Source organism: Balaenoptera physalus (assembly GCF_965194825.1).
Source record: "Balaenoptera physalus genome assembly, chromosome: 14".
NCBI lineage: Eukaryota > Metazoa > Chordata > Mammalia > Artiodactyla > Balaenopteridae > Balaenoptera > Balaenoptera physalus.
In genome coordinates, this window is record NC_138893.1 from 90,981,049 (window position 1) to 91,004,171 (window position 23,123).

Genomic DNA, 23,123 nt, shown 5'->3' on the forward strand with positions numbered 1-23,123 from the left:
TGCCATGTCTTTCAGAGAATATAACCAGTGGTAATAATTTCTTTTCTTTTTATTCCCTCTGTTTCTGAAGTTCTTTCTACTTTTGTTTAACTATTTTTATAACAACATTCATATTAGTAAACATTATTATTACATTAGTAAACACATATATATTAGTAAAATACTCTCTGTGAATACAGCTAAATGGTATTTTTTTTTTTTTTTTTTTTTTTTTTTTTTTTTTTTTTATTTTGGAACTTATTGCCTTATTTTTTTTTTTTTTTTTTTTTTTTTTAACATCTTTATTGAAGTATAATTGCCTTACAATGGTGTGTTAGCTTCTGCTTTATAACAAAGTGAATCAGTTATACATATACAATATGTTCCCATTTCTCTTCCCTCTTGCATCTCCCTCCCTCCCACCCTCCCCATCCCATCCCTCTAGATGGTCACAAAGCACCGAGCTGATCTCCCTGTGCTATGCGGCTGCTTCCCACTAGTTATCTATTTTACATTTGGTAGTGTATATATGTCCATGACACTCTCTTACCCTGTCACATCTCACCCCACCCCCTCCCCATATCCTCAAGTCCATTCTCTAGTAGGTCTGTGTCTTTATTCCCGTCATGCCACTAGGTTCTTCATGGCCTTTTTTTTTTTTTTTTTTTTTCCCCTTAGATTCCGTATATATGTGTTAGCATACTGTATTTGTTTTTCTCTTTCTGGCTTACTTCACTCTGTATGACAGACTCTAACTCCATCCACCTCATTACAAATACCTCCATTTCATTTCTTTTTATGGCTGAGTAATATTCCATTGTATATATGTGCCACATCTTCTTTATCCATTCATCTGTCGATGGACATTTAGATTGCTTCCATGTCCTGGCTATTGTAAATAGAGCTGCAATGAACATTTTGGTACATGACTCTTTTTGACCTATGGTTTTCTCAGGGTATATGCCCAGTAGTGGGATTGCTGGGTCGTATGGTAGTTCTATTTGTAGTTTTTTAAGGAACCTCCATACTGTTCTCCATAGTGGCTGTATCAATTTACATTCCCACCAACAGTGCAAGAGTGTTCCCTTTCCTCCACACCCTCTCCAGCATTTATTGTTTCTAGATTTTTTGATGATGGCCATTCTGACCGGTGTGAGATGATATCTCATTGTAGTTTTGATTTGCATTTCTCTAATGATTAATGATGTTGAGCATTCTTTCATGTGTCTGTAGGCCATCTGTATATCTTCTTTGGAGAAATGTCTATTTAGGTCTTCGGCCCATTTTTGGATTGGGTTGTTCGTTTTTTTGTTATTGAGCTGCATGAGCTGCTTGTAAATCTTGGAGATTAATCCTTTGTCAGTTGCTTCATTTGCAAATATTTTCTCCCATTCTGATGGTTGTCTTTTGGTCTTGTTTATGGTTTCCTTTGCTGTGCAAAAGCTTTTATTTCATTAGGTCCCATTTGTTTATTTGTGTTCTTATTTCCATTTCTCTGGGAGCTGGGTCAAAAAGAATCTTGCTGTGATGTATGTCATAGAGTGTTCTGCCTATGTTTTCCTCTAAGAGTTTGATAGTGTCTGCCCTTACACTTAGGTCTTTAATCCATTTTGAGTTTATTTTTGTGCATGGTGTCAGGGAGTGTTCTATTTTCATACTTTTACATGTACCTGTCCAATTTTCCCAGCACCACTTATTGAAGAGGCTGTCTTTTCTCCACTGTATATGCTTGCCTCCTTTATCAAAAATAAGGTGCCCATATGTGTGTGGGTTTATCTCTGGGCTTTCTATCCTGTTCCATTGATCTATATTTCTGTTTTTGTGCCAGTACCAAACTGTCTTGATTACTGAAGCTTTGTAATATAGTCTGAAGTCAGGGAGCCTGATTCCCCCAGCTCCATTTTTCGTTCTCAAGATTGCTTTGGCTATTCGGGGTCTTTTGTGTTTCCATACAAATTGTGAAATTTTTTGTTCTAGTTCTGTGAAAAATGCCAGTGGTAGTTTGATAGGGATTGCATTGAATCTGTAGATTGCTTTGGGTAGTAGAGTCATTTTCACAATGTTGATTCTTCCAATCCAGGAACATGGTATATCTCTCCATCTATTTGTATCATCTTTAATTTCTTTCATCAGTGTCTTATAATTTTCTGCATACAGGTCTTTTGTCTCCTTAGGTAGGTTTATTCCTAGATATTTTATTCTTTTTGTTGCAATGGTAAATGGGAGTGTTTTCTTAATTTCACTTTCAGATTTTTCGTCATTAGTGTATAGAAATGCAAGAGATTTCTGTGCATTAATTTTGTATCCTGCTACTTTACCAAATTCATTGATTAGCTCTAGGAGTTTTCTGGTAGCATCTTTAGGATTCTCTATGTATAGTATCATGTCATCTGCAAATAGTGACAGCTTTACTTCTTCTTTTCCGATTTGGATTCCTTTTATTTCTTTGTCTTCTCTGATTGCTGTGGCTAACACTTCCAAAACTATGTTGAATAATAGTGGTGAGAGTGGGCAACCTTGTCTTGTTCCTGATCTTAGTGGAAATGGTTTCAGTTTTTCACCATTGAGGACAATGTTGGCTGTGGGTTTGTCATATATGGCCTTTATTATGTTGAGGAAAGTTCCCTCTATGCCTACTTTCTGCAGGGCTTTTATCATAAATGGGTGTTGAATTTTGTCGAAAGCTTTCTCTGCATCTATTGAGATGATCATATGGTTTTTCTCCTTCAGTTTGTTAATATGATGTATCACATTGATTGATTTGCGTATATTGAAGAATCCTTGCATTCCTGGGATAAACCCCACTTGATCATGGTGTATGATCCTTTTAATGTGCTGTTGGATTCTGTTTGCTAGTATTTTGTTGAGGATTTTTGCATCTATGTTCATCAGTGATATTGGCCTGTAGTTTTCTTTCTTTGTGACATCTTTGTCTGGTTTTGGTATCAGGGTGATGGTGGCCTCGTAGAATGAGTTTGGGAGTGTTCCTCCCTCTGCAATATTTTGGAAGAGTTTGAGAAGGATAGGTGTTAGCTCTTCTCTAAATGTTTGATAGAATTCACCTGTGAAGCCATCTGGTCCTGGGCTTTTGTTTGTTGGAAGGTTTTTAATCACAGTTTCAATTTCAGTGCTTGTGATTGGTCTGTTCATATTTTCTATTTCTTCCTGGTTCAGTCTCGGCAGTTTGTGCCTTTCTAAGAATCTGTCCATTTCTTCCAGGTTGTCCATTTTATTGGCATAGAGTTGCTTGTAGTAATCTCTCATGATCTTTTGTATTTCTGCAGTGTCAGTGGTTACTTCTCCTTTTTCATTTCTAATTCTATTGATCTGAGTCTTCTCCCTTTTTCTCTTGATGAGTCTGGCTAATGGTTTATCAATTTTGTTTATCTTCTCAAAGAACCAGCTTTTAGTTTCATTGATTTTTGCTATTGTTTCCTTCATTTCTTTTTCATTTATTTCTGACCTGATCTTTATAATTTCTTTCCTTCTGCTGGCTTTGGGGTTTTTTTGTTCTTCTTTCTCTAATTGCTTTAGGTGCAAGGTTAGGTTGTTTATTCGAGATGTTTCCTGTTTCTTGAGGTAGGCTTGTATTGCTATAAACTTCCCTCTTAGCACTGCTTTTGCTGCGTCCCATAGGTTTTGGGTCGTCGTATCTCCATTGTCATTTGTTTCTAGGTATTTTTTGATTTCCCCTTTGATTTCTTCAGTGATCACTTCGTTATTAAGTAATGTATTGTGTAGCCTCCATGTGTTTGTATTTTTTACAGGTCTTTTCCTGTAATTGATATCTAGTCTCATAGCGTTGTGGTCGGAAAAGATACTTGATACGATTTCAATTTTCTTAAATTTACCAAGGCTTGATTTGTGACCCAAGATATGATCTATCCTGGAGAATGTTCCATGAGCACTTGAGAAAAATGTGTATTCTGTTGTTTTTGGATGGAATGTCCTATAAATATCAATTAAGTCAATCTTGTTTAATGTATCATTTAAAGCTTGTGTTTCCTTATTTATTTTCATTTTGGATGATCTGTCCATTGGTGAGAGTGGGGTGTTAAAGTCCCCTACTATGATTGTGTTGCTGTCGATTTCCCCTTTTATGGCTGTTAGTATTTGCCTTATGTATTGAGGTGCTCCTATGTTGGGTGCATAAATATTTACAATTGTTATACCTTCCTCTTGGATCGATCCCTTGATCATTATATAGTGTCCTTCTTTGTCTCTTGTAATAGTCTTTATTTTAAAGTCTATTTTGTCTGATATGAGAATTGCTACTCCAGCTTTCTTTTGATTTCCATTTGCATGGAATATCTTTTTCCATCCCCTCACTTTCAGTCTATATGTGTCTCTAGGTCTGAAGTGGGTCTCTTGTAGACAGCATATATATGGGTCTTGTTTTTGTATCCATTCAGCCAGCCTGTGTCTTTTGGTGGGAGCATTTAATCCATTTACATTCAAGGTAATTATCGATATGTATGTTCCTATTCCCATTTTCTTAAATGTTTTGGGTTTGTTATTGTAGGTGTTTTCCTTCTCTTGTGTTTCTTGCCTAGAGAAGTTCCTTTAGCATTTGTTGTAAAGCTGGTTTGGTGGTGCTGAACTCTCTCAGCTTTTGCTTGTCTGTAAAGGTTTTAATTTCTCCATCGAATCTGAATGAGATCCTTGCTGGGTAGTGTAATCTTGGTTGCAGGTTTTTCTCCTTCATCACTTTAAGTATATCCTGCCACTCCCTTCTGGCTTGCAGAGTTTCTGCTGAAAGATCAGATGTTAACCTTATGGGGATTCCCTTGTGTGTTATTTGTTTTTTTTCCCTTGCTGCCTTTAATATGTTTTCCTTATATTTAATTTTTGACAGTTTGATTAATATGTGTCTTGGTGTGTTTCTCCTTGGGTTTATCCTGTATGGGACTCTCTGTGCTTCCAGGACTTGATTAACTATTTCCTTTCCCATATTAGGGAAGTTTTCAACTATAATCTCTTCAAATATCTTCTCAGTCCCTTTCTTTTTCTCTTCTTCTTCTGGGACCCCTATAATTCGAATGTTGGCACGTTTAATGTTGTCCCAGAGGTCTCTGAGACTGTCCTCAGTTCTTTTCATTCTTTTTTCTTTATCCTGCTCTGCAGTAGTTATTTCCACCATTTTATCTTCCAGGTCACTTATCCTTTCTTCTGCCTCAGTTATTCTGCTATTGATCCCATCTAGAGTATTTTTAATTTCATTTATTGTGGTTTTCATCATTGCTTGGTTCCTCTTTAGTTCTTCTACGTCCTTGTTAAATGTTTCTTGCATTTTGTCTATTCTGTTTCCAAGATTTTGGATCATCCTTACTATCATTATTCTGAATTCTTTTTCAGGTAGACTACCTATTTCCTCTTCATTTGTTAGGTCTGGTGTGTTTTGACCCTGCTCCTTCATCTGCTGTGTGTTTTTCTGTCGTCTCATTTTGCTTATCTTACTGTGTTTGGGGTCTCCTTTTCACAGGCTGCAGGTTCGTAGTTCCTGTTGTTTTTGGTATCTGTCCCCAGTGGCTAAGGTTGGTTCAGTGGGTTGTGTAGGCTTCCTGGTGGAGGGAACTAGTGCCTGAGCTCTGGTGGATGAGGTTGGCTTTTGTCTTTCTGGTGGGCACGTCCACGTCTGGTGGTGTATTTTGGGGTGTCTGTGGCCTTATTATGATTTTAGGCAGCCTCTCTGCTAATGGATGGGGCTGTGTTCCTGTCTTGCTAGTTGTTTGGCATATGGTGTCCAGCACTGTAGCTTGTTGGTCGTTGAGTGAAGCTGGGTCTTGATGTTGAGATAGAGATCTCTGAGAGATTTTTGCCGTTTGGTATTACGTGAAGCTGGGAGGTCTCTTGTGGACCAGTGTCCTGAAGTTGGCTCTCCCACCTCAGAGGCACGGCCCTGATGCCTGGCTGGAGCACCAAGAGCCTTTCGTCCACACGGCTCAGAGTAAAAGGGAGAAAAAATAGAAAGAAAGACAGAAAGAAAGAAAGAGGCTATAATATAGTGAAGTAAAATAAAGCTATTGTAAAGCAAAGCTATACAGACAAAATCGCACCCAGAAGCATATACATATACACTCACAAATAAAGGAAAAGGGGAAAAATTAATATATCCTGCTCCCAAAGTCCACCTCCTGAATTTGGGATGATTCGTTGTCTATTCAGGTATTCACCAGCTGCAGGCCCATCAAGTTGTTTGTGGAGTTTTAATCCGCTGCTTCTAAGGTTGCTGGGAGAGATTTCCCCTTATCTTCCCTGTTCGCACAGTTCCTGGGGTTCAGCTTTGGATTTGGACCCGCCTCTGCGTGTAGGTCGCCTGAGGGCGTCTATTCCCCGCACAGACAGGACGGGGTTAAAGGAGCAGCTGCTTCGGGGGCTCTGGCTCACTCAGGCCGCGGGGAGGGAGGTGTACAGAGGAGGCGGGGTGAGCCTGCGGCGGCCGAGGCCGGCGTGACGTTGCAGCAGCCTGAGGCGGGCAGTGCGTTCTCCCGGGGAACTTGTCCCCGGATCACGGGACCCTGGCAGTGGCGGGCTGCACAGGCTCCCGGGAGGGGCGATGTGGAGAGTGACTTGTGCTCACACACAGGCTTTTTGGAGGCGGCAGCAGCAGCCCCAGCGTCTCACGCCCGTCTCTGGGGTCCGTGCTGATCGCCGCGGCTCACGCCTTTCTCTGGAGTTCGTTTAGGCGGCACTCTGAATCCCCTCTCCTTGCGCGCCGCGAAACAAAGAGGCAAGAAAAAGTCTCTTGCCTCTTCGGCAGCTGCAGACTTTTTCCCGGACTCCCTCCCAGCCAGCTGTGGTGCGCTAACCCCTTCAGGCTGTGTTCACGCCGCCAGCCCCAGTCCTCTCCCTGCGATCCAACCGAAACCGAAACCCGAGCCTCAGCTCCCAGCCCCGCCCGCCCCGGCGGGGGAGCAGACAAGCCTCTCGGGCTGGTGAGTGCTGCTCCGCGCCGAGCCTCTGTGCGGGAGTCTCTCCGTTTTTTTCCTCTGTGCCCCTGTTGCTGTGGGGTCTGCGGTGATCGCCGCGGCTCGCGCCCTTCTCTGGAGTTCGTTTAGGCGGCGCTCTGAATCCCCTCTCCTTGCGCGCCGCGAAACAAAGAGGCAAGAAAAAGTCTCTTGCCTCTTCGGCAGCTGCAGACTTTTTCCCGGTCTCCCTCCCAGCCCGCTGTTGTGCGCTAATCCCTTCAGGCTGTGTTCACGCTGCCAGCCTCAGTCCTCTCCCTGCGATCCGACCGAAGCCGAGCCTCAGCTCCCAGCCCCGCCCGCCCCGGCGGGGGAGCAGACAAGCCTCTCGGGCTGGAGAGTGCTGCTCGGCGCCGAGCCTCTGTGCGGGAATCTCTCCGTTTTTCCCTCTGCGCCCCTGTTGCTGTGGGATCCGCGCTGGTAGCTGCGGCTCGCGCCCGTCTCTGAAGTTCGTTTAGGCAGCGCTCTGAATCCCCTCTCCTCGCGCACCAGGAAACAAAGGGGGAAGAAAAAGTCTCTTGCCTCTTCGGCAGCTGCAGACTTTTTCCCGGACTCCCTCTTGGCTAGCTGTGGTGCACTAACGCCTTCAGGCTGTGTTCACGCCGCCAACCCCAGTCCTCTCCCTGCGATCCGACCGAAGCCCGAGCCTCAGCTCCCAGCCCCGCCCACCCCGGCGGGTGAGCAGACAAGCCTCTCGGGCTGGAGAGTGCTGCTCGGCGCCGAGCCTCCGTGCGGGAACCTCTCCGCTTTGCCCTCCGCACCCCTGTGGCTGCGCTCTCCTCCGTGGCTCCGAAGCTTCCCCCCTCTGCCACCCGCAGTCTCCGCCCGCGAAGGGGCTTCCTAGTGCGTGGAAATCTTTCCTCCTTCACGGCTCCCTCCCACTAGTGCAGGTGCCGTCCCTATTCTTTTGTCTCTGTTATTTCTTTTTTCTTTTGCCCTACCCAAGTACGGGGGGAGTTTCTTGCCTTTTTGGAGGTCGGACGTTTTCTGCCAGCGTTCAGTGGGTGTTCTGTAGGAGCAGTTCCACGTGTAGATGTATTTCTACTGTATCTGTGGGAAGGAAGGTGATCTCCGCGTCTTACTCTTCCGCCATCTTCCCGAGGACCTCGCTAAATGGTATTTTTATTGGATAAAAATAAAATAACCAGTAATTCAACCTTTTGAGAAAGATATGACAGTGGTGTGCTTTGTAAATCTTATTAACAGGAAACTTAGAGTCCTTGACATGGCATTAGAAATTCTGAAAATCTCCACAGGTCCAATTTTGGCTATTATTATTAAAATGATATTGTGACTTTTACAAGACTTTACTTGGTACATTTTCATAGGTAGGTTTTAATGTAATCTTTTCACAGTTCTTACACTTAGCTATAATTTTAGCAAACAACCAAATGATTTATGCAATGACAAGATGAAAAGAGGTTTAATGCCACTGTATTCAACATAGAACTCATGAATAGACAATCGTACGTAAGAAAATGATGCAGAGTTTCATCTGTTATTTTTCTTGTTTTTAATCATTAAGATAGATTCATTTGCAACATACACATCTGGTCATAGTATTATTGGCGGCATCATTAAGTATACAATAAACGCATGCTTTTGAAGAAACTAAAACAACAAATTTTGTGAAATGTATGAAAAATCTGTCATTTTTTTTTTTACTCAAGAAGCAAAACGTACATGTTAAAATGTCTCTCTAATTTGGTTTCTTTTTCATGATTTTAAGTTTATTTTAGAATTAATACATGCTAGATGATTTAAAAATTCATGTTTTGAGCATAGGTAATCTTTGGGAAATGCTGACAAATATTTTTATCAGTGATTGGTTTAGCATTATTCTGCATTCTCTTCCTATTGCATCATATATACTTTAGTACACACGTATGGTTTATTGAAAGGGTTGAACTCAATGGAATTACAATATGAAAATGGCTTTATTTTATCAACAACCACTACCTTTTAACCAGAATAATGCTGCATAATATAGAATGTTTATCTCCAGTGGATAATCTAGTAGAAAAGAAGTTGGGGGGGTGGGGGAAACTCAGAACATCATTAAAAGAAAAAAATTTTGGCTGCAAAGTTGCCACTACACAGTAAGCATTAAGTAAACTTGAGCTTCTCTTATTATTAAAACAATTATCAGACTGATAAACTGTTTCTTAGTATTGCTACACTTTATACAAGACAGTGATTACCATAATTACAGGCTTTATCCCAAATAAACTAAATACTTGCTAGGTATGTGATATTATTTTGTATAAGGCTAACTACTTTACACCTCATTTTTCTTATCTTAAATGGTTGTAATGGGAATACCTGTTAAAACATGTTGTGAGGACTAAGTGCAATCATTAATATTTTCCATTATCACACCATCATTACTCCTTTCAATTTCCTAATTTTAACTGAAAAAAAAAAAAAAAAAAGGTTTATCCTGAAACTGCTGCTATACTTATATCACTCTCAATAGAAGGTTTTTTGTTTATTTGTTTCTTTTGCAACCACTGTTTGGAACTAGAAGCTTGAGTCACTTTTTGTTTTATTCTCCTATATACTTTCAGTATAATATATATCTTTTAAATTACTTTTACTGCCATAAAATATATACCATTTTTGATATTATTCCCTTTCTTATAGCCATACTATACTAATATTTATATTTTTTTGTAGACTTGGAACTTGGACTGTGATTGTACCATCTCTGATATCTCCAGCCAATTGAATATATAACTCTTATACCCGTGGTATTTATTGGTGGACTCAATCTTCTTTAGCAACCCATATTGGTTGTTACATTTTTGCTTTTGCCATTATGAATTATTTTATCTCTAAAATCTCAAACATAAAATCCTACACTACATAACAAATTTTCTTTGTCCTACTTCTCCTTCATAGTTTCTCCCAGTATACCTATTCTCAAATGCATTATGATTTCTAATCCAGGAATAAAATATTTTATCAATATTCTACCAATTTATAGTGGCTGGTTGGAACACTGTACTGAGAATTCTGAACCTGAGGTCAAGGCTCAGCAAAAAAGACTTGTGACCAATTATCATGACTGCATGTGTGTCAAATACATTTAAGTCCTTCAACCTTTCGTATTCCATAAGACCATCATTCTTTGTCTGAATGCACCTTTCTCATCATATAGTACACTCACCCCTCTGTATCGGTGGCTTCCATCCTCAATCCAACCACCCAAGAGTTGAAAATATTTTTTTAAAAAAATTGGAAAGTTTCAAAAAGCAAAACTTGATTTAGCCATCCCCTAGAACTATTTACATAGTATTTATATTGTTTACAACTATATACATAACATTTATATTGTATTATGTAATAAGTTATCTAGACATGATTTAAAGTATAAGATCAGCTATGTGGAGGTTATATGCAAGTACTATGCCATTTTATATAAGGGACTTGAGCATCTGCAGACTTGGTACCAAGGTATTCCAGGATCAAATTCCTGTGGATACTGAGGGATGACTGTATACAGGTTAAAAGGATATTAACAGTTAGTGTTATCATTTATCAGTTTCAGTTGTTACCTTACCCCTTGGCCTTTAGTCCTACCCACCGAATAGTCAATTTTCTGCTTGCAAGCTTCTAAACATTGTGAGATAAATTACAAAATATATTTATTGATTGCATTGTACACTTCGCCTTGAACCTAGGCAAGCTTATGACTGTTGTGACTGCTCATATACAGTAAAAGTGACATTATGTGCCTTCTGGATTACTCATAAAATGCAAGATTCATTTCACCTACTGATTCCGTCTCTCTCTCTCCCTCCCTCCCTCCCCTGCTTCTCTCTCAATGTTTGTTCTTGAAACCAACCAAATTGCCATGTTATAAGAAAGTCTAGACCACATGGAAAGGAAACATGTAGGTGTTCCAGCTGACAGTCTCAGCTAAGATCTTAGGGTGTAGACGGAATCATTTGCTAGTTATGTCTATAAGAAAGCTGTTAAAATTGTGCTGTGGATTATTGAGTGGCTATTGAGCACTCAAAATGTGTCTACTTCAAATTGAGATGTGCTTAAAGTGCCAAATACACACTGGATTTCAAAGATTTAATAGGGTACAAAAAGTTAAATAGTTCATCAATATTTTAATATTGAAAGACACTGATGAGAGAAGTTGGGGACGACACAGACAGATGGAAAGATGTGCCATGTTCTTGGATTGCAAGACTCAATATTGTTAAAATGACCATGCTACCCAGGGCAGTCTACAGATTCAGTGAAATCTCTGTCAAATTCCCAATGGCATTTTTTACAGAATTACAACAGGGAATTTTGGAGTTTGTATGCAAACACAGAAGACTCCAAATAGCCAAAACAACCTTGGGAAAGAGGAACAGAGCTGAAAAAATCATTATCCCTAACTTCAGACTATTCTACAAAGCTACAGTAATCAAAACAGTGTAGTACTGGCACAAAAGCAGAAATATAGATCAATGGAACAGAATGGAAAGCCCAGAAATAAACCCATGCACTTATGGTCTATTGATCTATGAGAGAGGTGGCAAGAATATACAATGGAGAAAAGACAGTCTCTTCAATAAGTGGTGCTGGGAAAACTGGACAGCTACATGTAAAAGAATGGAATTAGAACACTCCCTAACACCATGCACAAAAATAAACTCAAAATGGATTAAAGACCTAAATGTAAGTCCAGACACTATAAAACTCTTAGAGGAAAACATAGGCAGAACACTCTATGATATAAATCACAGAAAGATCCTTTTTGCCCCACCTCCTAGAGAAATGGAAATTAAAAAAATAAATAAATGGGACCTAATGAAACTTAAAAGCTTTTGCACAGCAAAGGAAACCATAAACAAGATGAAAAGACAGCCCTCACAATGGGAGAAAATATTTGCAAATGAAGCAACTGACAAAGGGTTAATCTCCAAAATTTACTAGCAGGTGGTGCAGCTCAATGTCCAAACAACAACTCAATCCAAAAATGGGCAGAAGAACTAAATAGACATCTCTCCAACAAAGATATACAGATTGCCAACAAACACATGAAAGGATGCTCAACATCACTGATCATTAGAGAAATGCAAATCAAAACTACAATGAGGTATCACCTCACACCAGTCAGAATGGCCATCATCAAAAAATCTACAAACAGTAAATGCTGGAGAGGGTGTGGAGAAAAGAGGACCCTCTTGCACTGTTTGGGTGGGAAAGTAAATTGATACAGCCACTATGGAGAACAGTATGGAGGTTCCTTAAAAAACTATAAATAGAACTACCATACCACCCAGCAATCCCACTACTGGGCATATACCCAGAGAAAACCGTAATTCAAAAAGACACATGCACCCCATTGTTCATTGCAGCACTATTTACAATAGCCAGGTCATGGACGCAACCTAAATGCCCATCAACAGATAAATGGATAAAGCAGTTGTGGTACATATATACAATGCAATATTACTCAGCCATAAAAAGGAACGAACTTGGGTCATTTGTAGAGACGTGGATGGATCTAGAGACTCATACAGAGTGAAGTAAGTCAGAAAGAGAAAAACAAATATCGTATATTAATGCATATATGTGGAACCTAGAAAAATCGTACAGATGAACCAGTTTGCATGGCAGAAATAGAGACACAGATGTAGAGAACAAACGTATGGACACCAAAGGGGGAAAGTGGCGGGGGCTTTGGTGGTGGTGTGATGAATTAGGAGATTGGGATTGACATATATACACTAATATGTATAAAATGGATAACTAATAAGAACCTGCTGTATAAAAAAGTAAATAAAATTAAATTAAAAAATTAAAAAAAAAAAAAAAGAGTCATGTACCCTGGTGTTCATTGCAGCACTATTTACAATAGCCAGGACATGGAAGGCACTTAAGTGTCCATCGACAGATGAATGGATAAAGAAGATGTGGCACATATATACAAAGGGATATTACTCAGCCATAAAAAGAAATGAAATTGAGTTATTTGTAGTGAGGTGGGTGGACCTAGAGTCTGTCATACAGCGTGAAGTAAGTCAGAAAGAGAAAAACAAATACCGTATGCTAACACATATATATGGAATCTAAAAAAAAAAAAAAGAAAAAAGTCGTTCTGAAGAACCTTGGGCGGACAGGAATAAAGACGCAGACGTAGAGAATGCACTTGAGGACATGGGAAGGGGGAAGGGTAAGCTGGGAGGAAGTGAGGGTGGCATGGACATATATACACTACCAAATGTAAAATAGATAGCTAGCGGGAAGCAGCCACATAGCACAGGGAGTTCAGCTCCGTGCTTTGTGACCACCTGGAGGAGTGGGATAGAGAAGGTGGAAGGGAGACACAAGACAGAGGGGAGATAGGGATATATGTATGCATATAGCTGATTCACTTTGTTATACAGCAGAAACTACCACAACATTGTAAAACAATTATACTCCAGTAAAGATATTTAAAAAAAAAAATGCTCTCCTTACTAATATGGTCAGCCCCTCAGTCCACCCACAGATTTTTATGGACATGCTTTCCTGCTTTTCCCTTCCCTTTATTCTTAGCACCTAATCCTTGGAGAGTTAACCACACTTCTTCTCGGATATAACTTTGGTATTTGCACGCACACGCAACACTTCTATGCATATCTTTAAAGCTTGTTTAAGCCACTCTCGGACATTTTTCTGTAAAAAGACTTTATGAGTATGTAAGAATTCTCTAGGAACCGGCCTCGAGGAATTTTTGAAAAGAACTCATAACCTCAACCTGGAAACTTTCTAAATTCATTGGAGCAGGCTCCCAGGAACATCTTAGTATTCACTCTCTTGAGAGAAACTTGTATAATGGCCCTCTTAGAAGCAAGCATGTTATAATATTAAGCTTGATTTCATTCAGTTCTAAAGCAAGAGGGGCACCCCTTAACTTAAGAGAACAAATCCACGTGAAATTTTCACCAAGTAACAGGGGGTAATATTTGACACACAAACTGGGTTTAACTGAAACCCACACACTAAGGCAGAGTCTAAATTCAGCTGCACATCCAAATACCCGTTTTCTCCCAGGCTTTATTTTTTGCACACTTGCTTTTAGCATTGTTTCAATGTATCAGAAATATGAGCCAGGCAAATAAGGAAAAGTTTCAGTAAGTTGAATAGTGTTGGTTTTCAACTTGACTACTTATAAGAATCCGCTATGGAATTTATACAAAATAGATGTGACTATTCCCGCATTAAACCTACTGTAACTGACTATCTGGAGTTGGAACTTAGGCATCTTCAATTTTTAAAAAGTTCCACATATATTGATATTTTTTATGTGCCTCCTTTGTTGCAAATCCCTGGTCTAGAAGCAGTTAAGGCTAAATTAAGGAAATCTTGACAATTTATCCCCATCAGAATACTCCTTATTTTAGAAGTTATAGAATCAATGGTCAATCAATATTTTAATTTATTGCTGTTGAATAGTGTTTTCTCACATAGATCTTAAACCCAGCGTGAATAACATCCCCTAGTTGTAGCCTCTGCAAAGAGGAAAACAATTCATACAGCTAGTTAGTGTGCAGCTAAGAAATTCTTCCCCCCATTCTAATAAATTAAGGGTTGTGAAATATCTCAATAAAGGGACAGTCATAACACTACTAATTTGACTTATGCTACTAAAAAAGTTAATAAATTTTCTGAAACTTATGAAGCATCAGGAAAACTTTGTGGTTTTCTATTGCCTGATCTTTTGAAATGTGACTATGTATGTGGAAAATAATCTAAAAACAAACACTAACAGTCTTCTGAAATTCATGGGTTTTGCACATTACATTTTTCTGTGGCTGCATACGCATTATATGTAGATGATGCAGAGTGAATCTGAATTTGTCAGCTGAATATTTTCTTTCCCGGTAGTGCTTCCATATGTCAAAATGTGGCTATAGTATACTTCAAAAGGCCAACACATGCAATTCCCCAAGTAAATGAACAAAGGAGTACACATTGTATTCTATGTGCCTTCTGAACTTTCCCCCAACTTGTATGCATGTTATATGAGAATCTACAAAATATATTCACAAATCATCAGTGCATCATGAGAAGAGTATTCAACTAGTATCCAAAGAGCATAGAGAATAATTAGGATAGCTTTAGTTTGAAATGGAGGAGTTATTCTGAGAACCTAGAGGTCAGAAGTGCATCAGGATTAAGCAGTGATCCAACCTTGCCTCTATAATATCTCCATTTTTTTAATTTAAACAAAATCATCTGGTAATATCTTATAATTGTATCTTTCTCATAACAGTGCTTCTCAGCCTTGAAAGCACATTTTAATTATTGACTAGAGTTCTACCTCAGAGATTGTGATTTAATTGATGTTGAGTAGGGCCGAGAAATAATTTTTTGAAATCCCAGATGTTTCAAATATTTTAGAATAATATTATTTATCTTTGTGGTGTTTGTATATAGTTATATAGAATATGAAAATTTGTTCATAAAGTAGTGATGCGATTATATGAATGTCATAAATACTGTCAAATTCGTAAGAGAACATGAGAAGTAACATGCAGAACTGACATTTCTAACTTAAGGGTTTATATCATAGTGGCAGACGAAGTTTTCCAAGTTTTCCTTAAAAGCTCTCCTTATCTTGTATCATAAAATGTGTTATGGGATTTTTACATTGCTACCATAGAGCTGAAGTTGCAAGGAATTTTGATATTTTGCTGTAAGAAAAAGGACTTTTCTCTTTTACATATGAAGTTTGTGCAGGGTGTCTATTTTAAATTATTCCCATGAAATTAATTGTTCCAATTTCCGGAGTGAACGTGGTAGCATCTACAGTGTTTTCTAAGATTTCCAAGATGCTATAATATTTTCTCATGTTCTCAGAAGGAGAAGAAATCTTTGTTTGGCAATGTAAAAATTATCTTGTGAACTGGTGGTGTAGACCAAATAATTACCTTCAACTATTGTTGTTTCCCTGTAATAGAATTAAATCTCTTCACCCATTGCTATGGGACTTGCCTATGCATCCAATGGGAGTTGTATACATTCTTGCATCATTGATTTAGGACTTGGTATTGTTACATACTTTGCTCAGTGGGATATAAACATAGTAAATTTTGCTCTAGCTTGGTAGAACCTAATTTAGTGATCACATAGTTTGTTATGAGTGCTTTTGCTATTCCCCTTAATCATGAGGGAGCATACTTTCGAATTAAAGTAGGAAGACATTGTGGACCTATAGGGAACAGACCAATAGTCAATCTGCAGCTTTGAAAACTGCAACACAGCAACAAACCTTCAGAATCACAGCGCCCACAGCTGAAATGTAGTATTAGCAAAATGACAAAACTTCATTGATCTTAGCTAGTAAGACTTCTGGATTTGTTTGTTACACAGAATTACTGCAGTAGAAGTCGACTGATACACACAGCTATTGATAAAATGTATCTTATATTAGTACATATTAAGACATGCTACATATTTCATCTACTGACAAACACCAGCTGTGGATATATATCCCTTCATTTTACAGTGAATAAAGACTGGGGGAAAATGGAGCCTACCATAAAAACAAAACCAAACCAAGGGACATTGAAAATGATCCTAAAGCCTAAGAAGAAAAAAATGCCTGAATATAAAAAAAATTATAGGAAATATTGGGGTCATCAATGTAACACAATAATATATTTTTATTATGAAATAGAAACAGGAAAATCTTAGGAAGGATTTGACAGAGATTAAAGACAACAAGACAAAATAGAAAGAGATATTGGTGAAATAAGGAAGGATTAAAAAGTAACTAAAACTCAAAAGCCGAAATAAATTGTTTTATATGGCAGTAAAATTCAACAATGGGACACCATAGAAGAAAAAAATATAATCTTATAAGAACAGAGTTCTGCCCTGAAATATTAATTAAAGTAAGATTCCACAAAATATCTTAAAATTAAATGAAATTTATTTGTTAATACTGTATTAAACTTTTATATCAGTTTGTAATAGTTTGTTTTTTCTGCCATTTACTTATTTTCTGATAGTATTGATGAAACTTAAGAGCTGAATTGGATATAGATATTCGATCAAGTTTACATAGAGTAGACATAATTAAATGTGAAAAACTAGAAATAGTAAAATCTGACTAGTCAGCCAACCAATAGTGCAGCCTTACTACACTTCTCAAAAGAATAATTAAATAAAGAGAGATAAAGGAAGGAAAGAAGAAAGCAGGAAGGCAGGGAGACACACACACGCACACAGAGAAAGAGGATTATTATAGTTCACATTTTTTATTCCTGAGATCTGAGTCGGTTATCACGGTTCAAATATCACCTGTGCTAAAAGTAACTTCACCTTCCCCCACATTTTCTAGCCCTAATCACACTTCATTATTTTAGTTTTGTCATTTTTAATTGGAATACATTTATTGAGTAATAAGTGACATGTGGTAAACTGCACATATTTAAAGTGTACAATTTGATAAGTTTTTGCATATGTGTACTGCTATGAAACCATCACTATAGACAAAATAGTGAGGATATCCACCACCCTCACAAGTGGCCTTGTGCCCCTTTATAAATCTTCCTTCCCATTTCTCTTCCATCTGATCCTTCCTCCAGGCAAACACTGATTTGTATTCGTCACTATATATTTGCTTTTTCTAGAGTTTTATAAAAATGGAATGACTTAGTATTCTTATTGACTGGCTTGTTTCAAGCAGCATGATTACTTTGACATTTATCCAGGTTGTTGTTTAAAATATTGACTCATAAACAAGTCTATACTATTAATGTACCAGTCTATGTATAGACATTTTTTTTTCTCTTGGATATTTAGGGGAATGGAATATAGCTACATCAAATGGTAGATGTATGCTTGTCTTTTAAAAAACGGCCAAACTGTTTCCCAAAGTAGTTGTATCATTCTAAAGTTCCCATCAGAGCAGCATGAGAGTTCTAGTTCCTCCATATCCTTACCAACACTTGGTATTGTCAGTCTTTTAATTTTTTTTAAAAAAATTTATTTATTTATTTATTTATTTATGGCTGTGTTGGGTCTTTGTTTCTGTGCGAGGGCTTTCTCTAGTTGCGGCAAGTGGGGGCCACTCTTCTTCGCTGTGCGCGGGCCTCTCACTGTTGCGGCCTCTCTTGTTGCGGAGCACAAGCTCCAGACGCGCAGGCTCAGTAGTTGTGGCTCACGGGCCTAGTCGCTCCACAGCATGTGGGATCTTCCCAGACCAGGGCTCGAACCCGTGTCAGTCTGTTAATTTTAGGCATGCTCATCATTAATGGTATTTCATTATATTTTTAATTTGTATTTTCCCATTGACTAAAAATGTTGAGCATCTTTTCATGTGCTTATTTGCACCGACATGTATTTTTCAGTTGTGTCTGTTTAAATGGATCATCAATTTTTTTTTTTTGTATTGGTTTCTTTTTTTATTGTCTTAGATCTTTTTTTTTTTTAAAACATCTTTATTGGACTATAATTGCTTTACAATGGTGTGTTAGTTTCTGCTTTATAACAGAGTGAATCAGCTATACATATACATATATCCCCATATCTCCTCCCTCTTGCATCTCCCTCCCACTGTCCCTATCCCATCCCTCTAGGTGGTCACAAAGCACCAAGCTGATCTCCCTGTGCTATGCGGCTGCTTCCCACTAGCTATCTATTTTACATTTGGTAGTATATATTACTCTATGCCACTCTCTCACTTTGTCCCAGCTTAAAATTCCCCCTCCCCGTATCCTCAAGTCCATTCTCTACATCTATGTCTTTATTCCTATCCTGCCCCTAGGTTCTTCATAACCATTTTTTCTAATTTTTTTTTATATTCCATATATATGTGTTAGCATATGGTATTTGTTTTTCACTTTCTGACTTACTTCACTGTGTATGACAGACTCTAGGTCCCTCCACCTCACTACAAATAACTCAATTTCGTTTCTTTTTATGGTTGAGTAATATGCCATTGTATATATGTGCCACACCTTCTTTATCCATTCATCTGTCAATGGACACTTAGGTTGCTTCCATGTTCTGGCTATTGTATTTATTTATTTATTTATGGCTGTGTTGGGTCTTCGTTTCTGTGCGAGGGCTCTCTCTAGTTGTGGCAAGCGACGGCCACTCTTCATCGTGGTGCGCAGGCCTCTCGGTGTCGTGGCCTCTCGTTGCAGAGCACAGGCTCCAGACGTGCAGGCTCAGTAATTGTGGCTCACGGGCCCAGTTGCTCTGCGGCATGTGGGATCCTACCAGACCAGGGCTCGAATCCGTGTCCCCTGCATTGGCAGGCAGATTGTCAACAACTGTGCCACCAGGGAAGCCCCTGGCTATTGTAAATAGTGCTGCAATGAACATTGTGGTACGTGACTCTTTTTGAATTATGGTTTTCTCAGGGTATATGCCCAGTAGTTGGATTGCTGGGTGGTATGGTAGTTCTATTTTTAGTTTTTTAAGGAACCTCCGTACTGTTCTCCATAGTGGCTGTACCAATTTACATTCCCAACAACAGTGCAAGAGGGTTCCCTTTTCTCCACACCCTCTCCAGCATTTATTGTTTGTAAATTTTTTGATGATGGCCATTCTGACTGGTGCGAAGTGATACCTCACCGTAGTTTTGATTTGCAATTCTCTAATGGTTAGTGATGTTGAGCATTCCTTCATGTATTTGTTTGCACTCTCTATGTCTTCTTTGGAGAAATGTCTATTTAGGTCTTCTGCCCATTTTTGGATTGGGTTCTTTGTTTTTTTGATATTGAGCTGCATGAGCTGCTTGTAAATTTTAGAGATTAATCCTTTGTCAGTTACTTCATTTGCAAATATTTTCTCCCATTCTGAGGGTTGTCTTCTTATCTTGTTTATGGTTTCCTTTGCTGTGCAAAAGCTTTTAAGTTTCATTAGGTCCCATTTGTTTATTTTTGTTTTTATTTCCATTTCTATAGAAGGTGGGTCAAAAAGAATCTTGCTGTGATTTATGTCATAGAGTGTTCTATGTATGTTTTCCTCTAAGAGTTTTATAGTGTCTGGACCTACATTTAGGTCTTTAATCCATTTTGAGTTTATTTTTGTGTACAATGTTAGGGAGTGTTCTAATTTCATTCTTTTACATGTAGCTGTCCAGTTTTCCCAGCACCACTTATTGAAGAGGCTGCCTTTTCTCCATTGTATATTCTTGGCTTCTTTATCAAAAATAAGGTGACCGTAGGTGCGTGGGTTTATCTCTGGGATTTCTGTCTTGTTCCATTGATCTATATTTCTGTTTTTGTGCCTGTACCATACTGTCTTGATTACTGTAGCTTTGTAGTATAGTCTGAAGTCTGGGAGCCTGATTCCTCCAGCTCCATTTTTCTTTCTCAATATTGCTTTGGCTGTTTGGGGTCTTTTGTGTTTCCATATAAATTGTGAATTTTTTTTTCTGGTTCTGTGAAAAATGCCATTGGTAGTTTGACAGGGATTGCATTGACTCTGTAGATAGCTTTGGGTAGTATAGTCCTTTTCACAATGTTGATTCTTCCAATCCAAGAACATGGTATGTCTCTCCATCTGTTTGTATCATCTTTAATTTCTTTCATCAGTGTCTTCTAGTTTTCTACATACAGGTCTTTTGTCACCTTAGGTATGTTTATTCCTAGGTATTTTATTCTTTTTGTTGCAATGGTAAATGGAAGTATTTCCTTAATTTCTCTTTCAGATTTTTCATCATTAGTGTATAGGAATGGAAGAGATTTCTGTGCATTAATTTTGTATCCTGCTACTTTACCAAATTCATTGATTAGCTCTAGTAGTTTTCTGGTAGCATCTTTGGGATTCTCTATGTATAGTATCATGTCATGCAAACAGTGACAGTTTTACTTCTTCTTTTCCAATTTGTATTCCTTTTATTTCTTTTTCTTCCAGATTGCAGTGGCTAGGACTTCCAAAACTATGTTGAATAATAGTGGTGAGAGTGGACATCCTTGTCTTGTGCCTGATCTTAGAGGAAATGGTTTCAGTTTTTCACCATTGAGAATGATGTTTCCTGTGGGTTTGTCATATATGGCTTTTATTATGTTGAGGTAGGTTCCCTCTAGGCCCACTTTCTGGAGAGTTTTTACCACAAATGGGTATTGAATTTTTTCAAAAGCTTTTTCTGCATCTATTGAGATGATCATATGGTTTTTCTTCTTCTATTTGTTAATATGGAGTATCACATTGATTTGTGTATATTGAAGAATCCTTGCATCCCTGGGCCAAATCCCACTTGATCATGGTGTATGATCCTTTTAATGTGTTGTTACATTGATTTGTGTATATTGAAGAATCCTTGCATCCCTGGGCCAAATCCCACTTGATCATGGTGTATGATCCTTTTAATGTGTTGTTGAGTTCTGTTTGCTAGTATTTTGTTGAGGATTTTTACATCTATATTCATTAGTGATATTGGTCTGTAATTTTCTTTTTTTGTAGTATCTTTGTCTGGTTTTGGTATCAGGGTGATGGTGGCCTCATAGAATGAGTTTGGGAGTGTCCCCTCCTCTGCAGTTTTTTGGAAGAGTTTCAGAAGGATGGGTGTTAGCTCTTCTCTAACTGTTTAATAGAATTCACCTGTGAAGCCATCTGGTCCTGGACTTTTTGTTTGTTGGAAGAATTTTAATCACAGTTTCAATTTCATTACTTGTGATTGGTCTGTTCATATTTTCTATTTCTTCCTGGTTCAGTCTTGGAAGGTTATAGCTTTCTAAGAATTTGTCCATTTCTTCCAGGTTGTCCATTTTATTGGCATAGAGTAGCTTGTAGTAGTCTCTTAGGATGCTTTGTATTTCTGCAGTGTCTGTTGTAACTTCTCCTTTTTCAATTCTAATTTTATTGATTTGAGTCCTCTCCCTCTTTTTCTTGATGAGTCTCACTAATGGTTTATCAATTTTGTTTATCTTCTCAAAGAACCAGCTTTAGTTTTATTGATCTTTGCTATTGTTTTGCTTCATTTCTTTTTCATTTAATTCTGATCTGATCAGTTTGATTTCTTTCCTTCTGCTAACTTTGGGTTTTTTTGGTTCTTCTCTCTCTAATTGCTTTAGGTGTAAGGTAAGGTTGTTTATTTGAATTGTTTCTTGTTTCTTGAGGTAGGATTGTATTGCTATAAACTTCCCTCTTAGAACTGCTTTTGCTGCATCCCATAGGTTTTGGGTCGTCATGTTTTCATTGTCATTTGATTCTGGGTATCTTTTTATTTCCTCTTGATTTCTCCAGTGATCTCTTGGTTATTAAGTAGTGTATTGTTTAGTCTCCATGTGTTTGTATTATTTACAGTTTTTTTCCTGTAATTCATATCTAGTCTCCTAGTGTTGTTGTCAGAAAAGATACTTGATAGGATTTCAATTTTCTTAAATTTACCAAGGCTTGATTTGTGAACGAATATATGATCTATCCTGGTGAATGGTCCATGAGCACTTTAGAAGAAAGTGTATTCTGTTGTTTTTGTATGGAATGTCCTATGAATATCAGTTACATCCATCTTGTTTAATGTGTCATTTAAAGCTTGTGTTTCCTTATTTATTTTCATTTTGGATGATCTGTCCATTGGTCAAAGTGGGGTGTTAAAGTCCTCTACTATGATTGTGTTACTGTCGATTTCCCCTTTTATGGCTGTTAGCATTTGCCTTATGTATTGAGGTGCTCCTATGTTGGGTGCATAAATATTTACAATTGTTATGTCTTCTTCTTAGATTGATCCCTTGATCATTATGTAGTGTCCTTTTTTGTCTCTTGTAATAGTCTTTATTTTAAAGTCTATTTTGTCTGATATGAGAATTGCTACTCCAGCTTTCTTTGGATTTCTATTTGCATGGAATATCTTTTTCCATCCCCTCAATTTCAGTCTGTATGTGTCCCTAGGTCTGAAGTGGGTCTCTTGTCAACAACATATACACGGGTCTTGTTTCTGTATCTATTCAGCCAGTCTATGTCTTTTGGTTGGAGCATTTAATCCACTTACATTGAAGGTAATTATTGATATGTATGTTCCTATTACCATTTTCTTAATTGTTTTGGGTTTGTTATTGTAGGTCTTTTCCTTTTCTTGTGTTTCCTGCCTAGAGAAGTTCCTTTGTCATTTTCTGTAAAGCTGGTTTGGTGGTGCTGAATTCTCTTAGCTTTTGCTTGTCTGTAAAGGTTTTAATTTCTCCGTCAAATCTGAATGAGATCCTTGCTGGGTAGAGTAATTTTGGT